This window comes from Fukomys damarensis, unplaced genomic scaffold (assembly GCF_012274545.1).
Source record: "Fukomys damarensis isolate Sample0158 unplaced genomic scaffold, DMR_v1.0_HiC HiC_scaffold_26, whole genome shotgun sequence".
NCBI classification, from domain to species: domain Eukaryota; kingdom Metazoa; phylum Chordata; class Mammalia; order Rodentia; family Bathyergidae; genus Fukomys; species Fukomys damarensis.
The window spans coordinates 21,341,529-21,353,572 of NW_022900938.1; the positions used below are offsets into that span (position 1 = coordinate 21,341,529).

Here is a 12,044-nt window from a genome sequence, read left to right on the forward strand (position 1 = left end):
AACCCCAGGAGGGAGACTTTGGGGCTCAAGACTCCCTTTCTCCTGTCCCTCCAAATGGAGTCAGAAGTGCCAGAGGTCCGGAGAGTACTCCCCATGGGCTCATCTCTATACCTGTGACCTAGGAACAGCTGAAAAAGCTGGGGTACCTTTGTGGGGAGGCAGCCATTTCTGTAAACACAGGGTTACCCCATGTGAAAAAGCAGCCGGCTGATCTTATCACATGCTCAGAGCGATTAGAGAGGCAAGTGGGAGAAGGTGCGGTGAGGAAGTACGATGTCACATGCAGTGTTTCAGGAAGCCAGCCAGAAGACGGCAGGAGACGCAGCACTTGGCCGGTCTCAGCAGATTGGAACAACACAGGTTAGTGCTTTTTTTTCTTGAAAAACCGTTTCATAGCTGCTCTAAGGTATCTAATTGATTTTCACTCCTTGTACTGTCTTTTAACTATTTCTCTAATGGGAATAAATTGCTCTGGCTTTAAATGTAAGAACCAGTGCATAGCTGGTAACCAACCGCACATTGTGAGAGGAACAAACATTGAGCTATTATGGTGAAAACGAAATTCACAGAATCTTGTGCTTCCCCATTTGGAACTTCTGTGTCTTAAAAAAAAGAAAAACAACTTCAGCTGCTCATTAAATAACTTTATTTTGTGGAATGTAGCTAAGCCTCTTTTCATTTTTTATTAGTGTAAATGTGAAGCAGGACAGATCAGCTTGTGTTTGCAGACATATGTGGGGTGTTCAAAGGGCATAACAAAACACAGAAGTGCTGTGTGTGAAAACGTGCCACAAAAAAAGTTCTTTGTTTTTATGCACTTTTCATCTCTTAAAACACATCTTTTGGCTTCTACTTCATGTTAAATAATTTTTGATTCCTATAAATTCTCTGTCTTTTTCTGTTTTCTTCCCTTTTTCTCCTCCTTTCTCTTACTCGCACAGAAATGAGAGTAGATAAGAAGGGGCAGGGGCGTTCTGAGCATGAGAAGAGGAAGTCCTTGGCCTGCTCCTGTTTAAGAGGCCAATTCAGCAGAGCTGAAGCTGAGCAGGGCTGGGAGAAGCCTGGCTTAGCTGTTATTAGAGCTTTCTGTCCTTGGCCTTCTTTCTGGTAGAGAGGAAGATTTGAAGAGTTTACCCAAAAGCCAGCAAGGCGGCTCATGGGTGGGAAAAGAAGAGCTTAGAAACATCTAAAGTGAAGACTATTCAGCCTATGGCCATTGAGGGACAGTATCATTAAAAAAAAAAAAACAAGTCAGAAGAAGGTTTGGACACAGTGACTTGCTGCTTTAATGAAAAAGGAATATGTCTCAAATATGATTTAGGAGAAGGAAGTTTCTTCATTCTTGAACTGTTGCTAGCACCAGAGAGGTTGCTGGGCTCTTCCTGGACATTTTAGAAAACAGCCTAGATTGCTTCCCTGAAGGCCATGGTAATTAATGTCTTAGTGGAGGCAGGGAGGTAAAGAGGAGAGTAGATTAGGATCCAGAGCTTCCTGTTTCATCTCTACAGTCCAGGCCTGAAATTTGTCTGTATTGAAAAACAACAAAAGGGTGAAGGGTTAGTGGACTCATGTTTTGTTTATGTCTCAGTAATATAAAGTAACCAGGAGAGTGATGAGAAAGAAAAATCAATCTTAGTTATGGCTTCAGTTTGCCACATAGTTTTCATTTTTTTATTGTCGTCTTGTGCAAGAAATGGAGAGGAAGCTGGCAGTAAGGGTGGATTCTAAGTGAGGGATCTCAGCCCTCATGGTTTCAGAAACTCTTTCTTCACCAGCTGTCAGCGCATGGTTTGATCGAGCGTGGGATGGGGACAGATTGGGCCCTTTGTACAAATGCCTGGAGGAGACACCCACAGGGAAACTGCAGTAGTGTGGCCCCTGAGTTCCTCAGCCCCTCGAGCATGCATTGCCCTTGAGCACCAGGAAGAGGCTTACAGCTTGGCAGTGGCTGGACATCCCTCGAAGGAGTGCATCTTTCAGTTTTATTTTGCTTCTTAAATTGGTCATAGTGTTTTGCTGTTCAGGGAGTTTTGCATTATGCTAATCTGTTGCTCATAGTAGAAAGGGGCTTTTTATTTTGATTAAATACTTTCCAGATGGACCCTCTGTCTTTTTTTGTGACTGCATCCTTCCAAAAGCTGTTTCTATTTCTTCTCTCCATAGCTATTTCTGGACCTCCTTTCTAGTTCTCTGCTTCTGCTGTATTCCTTTGAGTTTGAGATACAAGGAAAGATTTATTAGAGGTCATCATTCTGTAGCACCTCTACTCCTCAGACCTGGAAGTGTTCTGAAAAAGAGAGGACAAGGGGGGCAGATAGTAGTTGATCATGCTAGATGGTGGAGAGCACCTGGAGTACTAATTTTATTTTATTTTATTATTTTTGGTATACTGGGGATTGAACCCCACATCCTGGGCTTGAGTAAAACATTATTGGTATCATCATCACATAAGGAAATACTCGGGACAGTACATTTGGCTTTGGTTTTGTTTATAATTGTGGTAAAATATACATAACATAAAATGAGTGTACCATTCAGTAATATTAAGTATATTCACACTGTTGTGCAGCCAGTCTCCAGAATTTTTCCATCTTGCAAATCTGAAACTCTGTACTTATTAAATGACTTCATTTTCCCTTTCCCACCAACCTCTGGCAAACACCATTCTGTTTTTTGTTTGGGAGTTTGACTCCTCTTGGTACCACATATAAATGGAATCATAGGATATTTGTCTTCTTGTAACTTCTTTTTATTTGAATTAGCACATTATATTTACGGTTCATCCATGTTGTATAGCATCTCAGAGTTTTCTTCCTTTTTAAGGCCAAGTATTCCATTGCATATATATACTGCATTTTCTATATCCATAAATCCACCAATGTGGCTGTTTCTACCTTTTGGCTGTTGTGAATAACGTGGCTATGATCATAGGTTTGCAAATCTATACCTAGAACTGATATTTGTTGCTGGATCATGTGATGCTTCTGAGTTTTGCTTTTGGGGATCCTCTAGTCCTCCTATCTGACCTTCCAACCACACACTCAAAAATATCTCGGATTACAAGATCATTATCATTTTCCTTCTTGCATGCAATCCCCAGCAAAATGTTCATGTCTTGCTTCTTGGCAGTAAGGATCCAAACAGGACTTGTGCTGTTGTTCCAGGAAGATGAGCAAGCCCCAGTGGGGTTGTTCTGGTGGAATGGCCAAGTATACCTAGTAGGTATTTAGATTACAGATTTTATGGAAGGAAATGTAGGGATGGTGTGATGGGCAGCCTGACACATTGCTGGGTGGTGGTTCTTTTGCTGGAGGTGCTGTCTTCTGTAAAGCATTATGAATGCTAATGTAGACTTTGTGAACTAGGTATGCCTGGTTGATTTTCCACTGTGTCATTTGAATTTCCCCGTATCTTCATCAGTTGGAAGATTGGTACTATTTAAAACCACCCCTCCCCGCCGCATCAGTGATGACAGGAACAGTTGCATTTGTTTATGAGAGGACATAGAATTGTATTTCCTGGGAAAGAATAAACCCGTGAAAGATAGTCCTTGAAGTAGAACACTGTCATGTGTGACAAACTAAATGTAAGAGGCACCTATTCTTTGATCGTATGACATTCGATGCCACTTCTACCAGGAGGTGTTCATGTACCACTAACACTGTCATTTCTCAGGGCTAGTGAGAAGTTACTGCTTTGAGACTAACCAGCTGGATCCTTAGTGTCCAGTTTGATATTTTCTGGTATGAGTGAGACTTCTTTTGTACTTGTGTTCATAGATTTAAATACTGTATTTTGAGTAAACTCTTTGTCTTGGTTTATAATGCTATCATGGCTGAAAATGAGAGTTGTTATGGTAGGATAAGTAACTGTTCATACGCAATATGTAATAATGGGGGAAATTTTTAAGGTTGTTTTTCCTCAGCTAAAAGTTGTTAGTATCTTCGAACCTACATTATTTAGAATATGCTTCCGACGTCAGACTAGGAGGTTATCTACATTTTATACATATGGGTTTATTTGTAGTGTTTGCTAGTGAACCGCTGTTCTTCCGCTAAATCACTGATTTATGAATGGTGGTGATTCAGAGTGTCTTCTTTGACTCCAGCCAGCAATGGAAAGACTTGGTCTTCCTTGAAGGTTTTAGAGATCCTGACTCCTCAGGGCCAAGGATGGGCCCAGGAGAGGGTCTCCCATTACCTCTCCGGCCTGCTGTGCAGAAGGCTGCACAGAGAGAGAGTGTCAAGATAACTGATGTCCCAACAGTGCTGCTCACATCAGTGTCACTCGTAGGAAAGTCCCAGTCCTGTAGATCATTTAAATGGGATCAGCTGCCATGAGGGCTTCTCTCAGAACCTCTTTGAAAGAAAACAAACGAATATCTTCACCTCTCTGCTTTCCACTGCCTTTCTTCTTTCTTCCCCACCTTTCGCATCTGCCACTGCATGTCCATCACCTTCTGAAAACTCAGGTCAGAGGTAAATGGACAGCATGCTTCTTCCCCGGAGGATTTAATAGCCTTCCCTGCAAAACAGAGAGATCAGTGCTGATGAGAATAATTACCAGAATAAATGTATCTGAGAAGTTTCATACAGGAAAAATAATTTGTAAAACATAGTATTATAAGATAGATCCTGATGAATTGGGAAGGATGGTTTACTTTTTAGACTTCTTTTAAGAATTCTTAAGAAAGTAGCAGTAAAGGAAGAAGAAATGAAAAGGCCAAAGATACTTTTTGCTCTAAAAGACAAAAATGTCAGGTTATTTAAAAAGTATTTTCCCCCTTTAGTTTCAGTGCCAGGAACATCTGGCCTTGGGAAAAGTTTAGGAAAGAGGCTGTCAGATGCTGTTGTCATTATTTAAAACTTAGAGCAGTAGATTAAAAAAATAGAATCTTGTTTTTTTGTTTTTTTGTTTTTTGTTTTAAATGGAAAGGACCTTCAGAGTGTTCGGTCTTCTCAGTTTTAGATTTGGAAACTGTGGTCCAGAAAGATCATTTGTCTGTGCTCAAATAGCTTATTAGTGATAGTAGTGGGCATAAAGTAAACCCCTGACTACACTACTGGTTACACAATAAACAATGCTGATGGGTCCCTGGGACTAAGAATCTGATATAGACGGCCTTCAGGGATCCACAGAAGCCAGACCTCTGCCTAATGGGAGTAGACACAGACTGGTGATTTGGTAGAGTGACCTCTGCTTAATTCTTGGGAGACAGCAATGTAGTGGTAATTTTGTAGGCAGAAACCGAATCTTTCTCACCTGGAGATTTGTGTGCAATGCCCTGGTCCTTAAGGAGCAGAGAAGGACAGGCCCAAAGAGGAAAAATTACTAAGAGGCCCAGGGTAGGCCAGGAAAAGAGACCCTAGATCTTGTGGACATGAGAAGTATGGATAAAGATCTGTTGTGAAGTACGGATAAACATCAGGGCATGTATTTCCCCACCACCAAGCAGGCAGTTAATTCTGCAGTGAACACCAGTGAGTGTCCCCCAGTCTGATTCAAGTCCGACACTGCCTGCCTGGGGATAGTGGCATACCCTGCAGGTGGAGGCCAAAACTTTTGGAATCTTCCTTAGGCAGAAGGCTCAGTCCCTAAGACTGCTTTCCATTCCAGCAGCCCCAGGTGGGTCTGTCTGTGCATCTGACCAACTGGCTATAAATTGCTCTTCCTACAAGCTCCTGCTTAGATTCAACCAATGTGCTAGAGCAGCTCAGGGAACTCAGGAAATATGCTTATTATAAAAGTTATTGCAGGACTGGGGATTTAGCTCAGTGCTTCTGCTGCCTGCTTCCCAAGGGCAAGGTCCCAAGTTTGATCCCCGGTACTCGCCCCCACCAAAGTTATTGCAAAGCCATTGTGGTGGCACATGTCTATAATCCCAGGACTCAGGAAGAGGAGGCAGGAGGACCTTAGCCATGAGTTTGAAGCCAGCCTGAGCTACATAGTAAGCTCAAGTCTAGCCAGAATTACATGCAAGACCTTGTCTGAAATAAACCAAAAATAAAAGAAAGATATGAAAATCTTGGGTAACCCACTTGACCAATGTGAGACCCTGGTTCAAACGAACAAACAAAATGGTATTACAAAGGGTACATATGAAGAAATGCACAGGATGAGGTATGAGAGAATGGACTGGTACTGTCCCCAGGAACCCTGGTATTTATTGTTCAGCTACCAGGAAGCTCTCCAACCCTGTGCTTTTGTGGAGACCTGCCTCATTGCATATCTAATGCTAATAGACTGTGTGGGAAAACCTTCTTGGTCTCTCTGTGCAGCATTCCTTCCTCCAAGGCACAGTGGGAGAGCGATCTCATGACCTTGTGTCAGATGGGATAAGTCAGAGAATATATTTAAGGCCTGCTCCAAGACAAAAACCAGGGCAGATAAGAATTTTCATGACCTGCCTGAGTGAAGAGAAATTCTGGTTTTATAGCCTACCTTGGGGAAGGGGTTATGAGCCAGAAACCATGAACAAAACCCAAAATATATATATCATAATATCACAGACACTCTTAAAGTTCTTTTCTGCCTCGGTGTCAGTCTTTTTTGTTCCTCTGCGGAATGCAACAAGCATGATTAAAAGAAGAAAATGAGACATAGTGTTTGGGTCCTGCCATTGGATGTTTGTAATAGGGCTCTCTTCCCTTCCCCTTCTTCTCCTGTCCCATTGCCCCCCCCACATCTTCCTGTCTCTCTCTCCTCAATTCAGAAATTGGCTCTTCTGTACTACTTTGGGGAATGTGAGCAAAAACTTGCAGACCTAAGATGTACTGCTTGATGTATTCTCTTAGAAGGTTAGAAGGTGAAGACTGCTATGAAGGAGAACAGCAGGATAAAGAAGAGCAGAGGTCCAGAGGTGAGCATATAGATTTCAGTGGGTGATTAGGGTGACTGTTATGGAGATGGTACAGACTTGGAATGGGGAGAGAACTTGCTGTGCAGATACCTGGGAGATGGCGGTGGATGATGAGGCAGGAGCATGTCTGGTGTAGTGGGGGAATAACAAGGAGCCAGTATGACTTGGACAACATAAATGAGAAGCAAAAAGTTGAAGGCAAGCCCCTAGAGGTCCTGGTTGGTTGGTGTAGGATCCGGCTTTCACTGAGAGCAGAAGAGAGTCAATGATCTGACCTTGCGTTCAAATGCTCCTTCTGGCTGCTGTATCAGTAGGAGTGCAAGAGTGAGGGAGAGAGACCATTTAGGAGGCTATAGCTGCACTCTCGTGGGAAATCATGGTGCCATGGACCAGGATGGCAGCAATACAAGCGGTGAGGCACAGGTAGAGTTTAGATATTTTGAGGGTAGAACCAACAAGATTAACTATTAGATTGAACAATAATATCTGGAAGCGGGGAGTCAAGGAAGATTCCAAGGGTTTTGGCCTAAGCACAGGAAGAGGGGAGTACCACGAAACTGAGAAGAGGAAGGCCATCAGCAGAATGCTTTGGAATGGAAAGGAGACATTAGGAGTTTGGTTTGGGATAATTAAGTTTGAGCTGTCTATTAGATATCCATGTAGAGATGTCAAGTGCAGAGTTAGACATTTCTGGATGTAAGTCTAAAAATGAATTTTTCTTAATGATGTTGCTGATTTAATAACTTGAACGTCCTGTAAAAATAAAAACACGGAATGAGACTCTGCGTAGTATCTTACTCATTGCTCAGTTTCTAGGCCTGAAATCAGATAGAATGCTTCCACAGAAGCCCCTTGGAGCCAGCCAGCAGCAGCTGGTCCAGGCTGCTCTCAGAAAGTGCTTGGTATGGAGTCTGCCAGCCAGCATCCCAGGGAGACTGAAGAGAGGGGTTCTGTGAGCCTTGGAAGTGGTTCAAGACCTGCAGGCCTCCACTCTGAGCTTAGGAAAGAGGACTGGGCTCTGTCCTGACAGAGCTGGCCACTGAGAGTCTCATAGGGAAACCAGGTCAGGTGGATCTGTCGGTGCATCTGGTGAATTGTCAGCCCCCTTCATCCCCTGAGCATAGCTCAGGATCCCTAAGACTCCCCCTCAACTCCACAACTGAAGGGTTAGTGCCAGGCACAGTGCAGCTGCCCCAGGGCCCTGCTCTAACATCACACATGGTCCCGATTACTTAGTGCCCTGCTTCATGGCTGTTAAATATCTTGAATACTGCTCCTGTTCCACCCTGATAAAATGAAATGCTGAAAGCATTTCTGTGAACAGGTGATGGGAAATTTTGATTGAGGCGCAGAGGGGCAACATTAAAGTCTACAATTGTAGGCTCCTCATTCATGGATTCTGTGATACAGGCTTGTTGGTCCATCCTATTTTACACTACCTAGAAGGAAAGTGGCTGCAGCATTATAACCAGAAAAGTGACAAGCAGAATTGACACAGGGCCCATTCAAGAAAACTTTTTTTTTTTTTTTCTTTTTTTGGTACGGGAGATCGAACTTGGGACCTTGCACTTGCAAGGCAGGTGGTGGAACCACTGAGCTAAATCCCCGGCCCTAGAAGCAAACTTTTGATTCATGTTTTCAGAAGGCCCCAAATTGTAGAATGTTTGCATTTTACAGGAGAACATCTTCCCTGTACTTGCTTTCTATTCCAGTTCTACTTGTCATTACAAAAGTGGTTATTACTTCAAACCATGGCTTGCTTGCTCTCATAGCTCAGTTATGGCCACCTGCCCAGAGGAGGTGAAAGCTTCATTATAAGCCAAGCCCCATTAATCCTAATTTATTGGGGCCAAACACTTGCCTTTTGCAGCTGTGAGGGAAGTTTTCAAAGTTGATTTATTTCTGAGAGATCCAGCCGTACCACATGGTTTATTAAAAAAAAATGTTTCACATACACCGTAAATGCCCACAGCTGGGAGATTCCAGGGCTGTGTGAGGAATCTTTGTGCCCATCCTCAGAGCACCAGGCTGATTTTTAAATGGTGCAGGATCCACTGCATATTTTAACACAGGAGCTTTCTTTTATCCTGAAGTCTGTGAACTGTGCGGGGAAAATAGTATTACTTTATTTTCACTAGTCCCTCACGAAATTCTGCATGCCCTTTGGCTAGGAACGTGGCCAGCATGCCGCAGTAGCATTAGCAGTGCTTGTGACATAAGCACAAATAGAAATCACAGGTGGTTTATGTCATGATATGTTAGGCAGCCCAGAAGATGGGGCCCATGATCCGTACCTCCTGAGATTCGTGCCCGCCCCAGTCATGGACTGGATTTTGTGGTCCTCTCTCTGTGGAAGAAGTGCAATGGAGAGGATGAGGCATCACTTCCGAGATTTGCTGTAAAAAAGACTGCAGCTTCCGTGTTGGCTTTCTCTCTGTCCTGCTCACCCTGAGTGGAACCAGTTCCATGTTAGGTTCTGCCTAGAGCAAGACCCGTGTGGTACAGAGCTGAGGGAGATGCTGGTCCAGCAGCAGGTGGGGACCTGGGTCCTCCTAGCAGGCTAGGGGTGATCTCAGAAGCAGATTCTCTCTCTGTCATATCTCCGAAGAGCCCCAGCTCACACTGCAGTTGCAGCCTTATGACAGCACCTTGCCTTACAGATACTGTGATATAATAAGTGTTTGTTGTTTAAACTACTCAGTTCTAGGCTAATTTATTATACAACACTAAATTAGTATACATTGTAATTGCAGATATCTCCAAATATTTCCATGCTCATCGCTGCTCTGAAATTATAGTAATTATTATGTTGACAACAGGATCTTGTTATTTAATGCACAAGGACACACACTAATATATATATAATTTGTCTTTCAACCGTTTTTGATGCCCTGCATTTCCACCATAGAAGTTTATCAGCTTTCATTTCTTAAGATATTCAGGCTTTACAGATAATTCATTATCAAGATCAATCCAGTAACAAGAAGAAATATTCGGAGGGCACTGTGATAGGTGTAGTCGTCTTGGCCTTGTAAGGTTATAGCTGAAAGCTCAGTTCCCAAACTTAGCTCTGGAAACTCTGGAAAATTAAAATTAAAATGATGATTTCCATCTAGATAGAGTTGATGCCCAAAGTGTCTTAAGAACTGGTGGACATAGGAGCTAATCTGCCAGAATTAATGTCAACCTCAGAGACAAGCATGAGATCTCAAAAAGCATTGGCCTGTTGGAGAGCAGTGGGATGGTGCACTCCCTGAGCTCTCCTGGCCTGAGGGGGATCTGCTCGAGCTACTTCCTGTCCCTCAAGGGACAGGGAAGTTCAGCATTTCTGGAATTTGTGGTCTGTGAGATGATTGCAGGAGACATATGGATAAATATTTGTTATTTGAATAATTATTAGTTATACACAAAAAATTAACACTATATGGCTTTGGGAAAATAGTTTCATAGGATGTCACTCAAGTATGTATTTAGGGATTTTTTTCAATTGGCTAAATAATAATACTAATTAAATTACAGTCCTGTGTCACTTTTCAGCAGAGACATGTTCTAAGAAATGCATCATTAAGCAATTTTGTCATCATGTAAATATTATAGAGTGTACTTATACAAACTACAATGTTGCAAAGCAGTAAAATCTTATGTGACCACTGCCATCTATGTGGTCTCTTACAGACTAAAATGTCACTGCACCTTGCCTGACTGTATATATTTTGGTGTCCTGCAGGTATCATAATATTATGAAGTCAGCTGCAAATGTTTGAAGTTTGGCAACCACTACCTTAGGAAATTTATCAGGAGACCAGACATATATGTACATTGAGATCTAGGTTGAATCAGGTTGCTGTCAGGGTGTTTGATAGCCTTGAGAGCCAGGGGTGGACAAAAGATTCTCCGTGCTGCAGGCCTCCCAAACTTCCAGTAACATGTAACAGCACCTCCCCTTTGCCCTCCTTCCCAAAATATGCCAAAGGATGGAAGTGACTTGGGAGGCCCGTAGGCTTCCTCATTCTCTAGTCAGTAAGATTCAATTCAGTTTAATTTAATTCCATAAATTCTAAGGCCTAAAAATTTTTCTTATTATTTCCAGAGTCACCCTTCTATCAGTCACAATCTAATCCTGCACAATCTAGTACAGTGGCCACTTATAATGAGTTCAGGTTACATTGAGACAAGCTGGGCTCTAAGTACAAAAGACCCACTGGGTTTCGAAGACTTGGTATAGAAAGAAGAATAACTCGTTAGAGAGTTTTATATTAATTTTGATATATTTAAATATTTTAGGTTATATCAAATAACCTTTTGGTGTGGGAGATTGAACTCAAGGCCTCTGCACTGAGCTACATGCCCATCCTTCCTTTTTAAAAATTATTTTGAGACAGAATCTCCCTACATTGCTAATTTGGCTCAAACTTGTGATCCTCTTGCCTCATCTCTATATTGTAAGACCATGACCTGAGAATGTTTCAGACATGCCAACCCATGGGAAAGCACTTACCCAAAAAGATGAGAGCTGACATTGAATCTTTGAGGAAGCACAATCCACATCATTTGAGAGGCCTAGTTGTGAGGATGTTTTTGTTTTTGTTTTTTGTACTGGGGATTGAACTCAGGCCCTTGCACTTGAACTCAGACCCTTGCACTTGCGAGGCAGACGGCGGAACCACTGAGCCAAATCCCCGGCCTGGTTATGAGGATTTTTAAAGGCAAAAGAAACTGAGAATCTATATGTAAAAGAATATAAAAGAAGGCATCTTTTAAATCTAATACTGAGAAACAACTAGCATCTAGGATTTGAGAGATGAATGTACTTATTAGGCTCCATTGGGTGGATTGGCATTACTGCATCACTTATCAATATAAGGTCTTGTATCAACCTCTGTTCACCATTAGGTTTTTGAACTCCTAAAATTGGAGTGTTGTACAGGCTATTACAAACTTTAAGTAAACCTTGTGCTCTTAAATTATTGATTCTAGGCAGTAATCCTCTTACCTTCAGGTCTTAGAGGATGTTGTCTCTGCTGAGGAAAAAGTAGGATCTTTGAGATGTATTTGTACAGGAGTAGCTCTTATTGCTCTACTTATCCTATGTCTAGTTGCCCATACTTCAGGATTTATTTCTGTCTCTATGAAAGGAAGGAAGCATATATATTACATACATATTATATAATATACAATATAATAT

At 42.2% G+C, this 12,044-nt stretch overlaps 1 protein-coding gene across 1 annotated transcript in view; it reads left to right on the top strand.

Annotated features, from left to right (window-relative positions):
• Positions 1–200: 200 nt before the first annotated feature.
• Positions 201–12,044, top strand: part of Wipf1 (WAS/WASL interacting protein family member 1) — a 77,356-nt gene continuing 65,512 nt past the window's right edge. Inside the window, exon 1 of the mRNA XM_010607079.3 lies at positions 201–360. The gene's annotated coding sequence lies outside the window, so the exon portion shown is untranslated. The remainder of the gene's footprint in view (positions 361–12,044) is intronic.